The sequence below is a fragment of the Neopelma chrysocephalum genome, unplaced genomic scaffold (genome assembly GCF_003984885.1).
Source record: "Neopelma chrysocephalum unplaced genomic scaffold, ASM398488v2 Primary Assembly neopelma1_59, whole genome shotgun sequence".
Lineage (NCBI taxonomy): Eukaryota > Metazoa > Chordata > Aves > Passeriformes > Pipridae > Neopelma > Neopelma chrysocephalum.
The window spans coordinates 31,411,333-31,412,656 of record NW_020897714.1 but is presented as its reverse complement, the minus strand read 5'-3'; positions in this window follow the sequence as shown (position 1 = coordinate 31,412,656).

Here is a 1,324-nt window from a genome sequence, read left to right as displayed (position 1 = left end):
ATAGGTCCCCAGGTTTGAGATTACCTGAGATAGAGCAGAGCTACATGCCCAACATATTTCATTACCTATGCCAGCAGTGGGGGTCACCAGACATCAGAAATGGGGTTTGCATGAGCAGGTGGGGACTGAAGACTTGTGGCAGAATTTGGTGACTGGGACAGTGCAGCGTGAAACTTCACCATTTAGCGCGTGGGCACCTTTCTCAAATGACTCAATTTAATCCAGATAAGGCAAGGTTTTGGTGGTTTGGTGTTTGGGTTTTTTGGATACGACTGGTCCGCTTGGCTCACTGCAGGTCCTGAAGTCTGTGCTGCCTCCCGGGCACCTCAGGCTGCACCGTGCCAGAAATGCTGCTGCAGAGCTCAGGAGTCCTATTCCTCTCTCAGCCTGGCTTTTTCTCCTGAAAGAGGAATTACAGGGCTGGCTGGGAGAGCTGATGCTTGCACCTATGCAGTGCAAGTCAGCCTTGTGCCAGGCAGCAGGGTGTTAGATCTGCCCTGCTCCCCTCCCACCCACAGGACTCCCTTGGGAGTTCCTGCCACAGAGGTAGGGAGGAAGCCAAGAAAGAAACATTCTTCCAGCTCTTTTCTTTTTTTCTTCTTTTCCCGTCAGGGTTACCACCCTCTCTCACCACTCCTACGGAGAGGTCTGCAATCTCACTGAATCAGCAGTTGTGAATATTATCTGTGCTGTTAATGGTTTGCATCTTTTTGCATGAAAGGGTAAAATCACTTAGGGACACACACACACACACTCTGAAAAGATCATATACAGTAACGCATCCAAGCAGGAAAAAAAAAAAGGTTGTAACGTTCATGAATTCCAGATGATGACTTTTTAAATCCCCGAGAAGGCAGTGAAATTGTTTGATTGTTCTTGTTAATTATTGGCCTTGTCCCAGTATCAAATATTTGTAGAAGATAAGACTTCCCTCGTGGAGATGAATAATAACCGAACTTGCTCTTCTTTGAGCAATTTGGCTCCGGGTGCGGATTTCTGCGTTTCCCACTCTCAGGCTCGAACCCCAGTCCAGCCGGCTGCGGCGCCTCAGAAAAGCACGTGTACAAAACGCTCAATTAAAAATAAAAGACCCCGTAAGTAAACAAGAGAGAGAGCGAGAGGCAGACCTCGTACTTGCAGAGCGTGACTTTATTAGCGGCGGCGGCGGCTCAAACCCCTCCCGGCCCGGGGCTGCGGCCGCCGACCCCCCGCGCCCCGGGGCGCGTCGCACCCCGCGGCACAGGACCGGCTCCCGAGCAGCCGGGTTAGGGACAGGCAGAGCAAGCGGCTGCCGAGAGGAAAACACAACTTTCCACGCACCCAC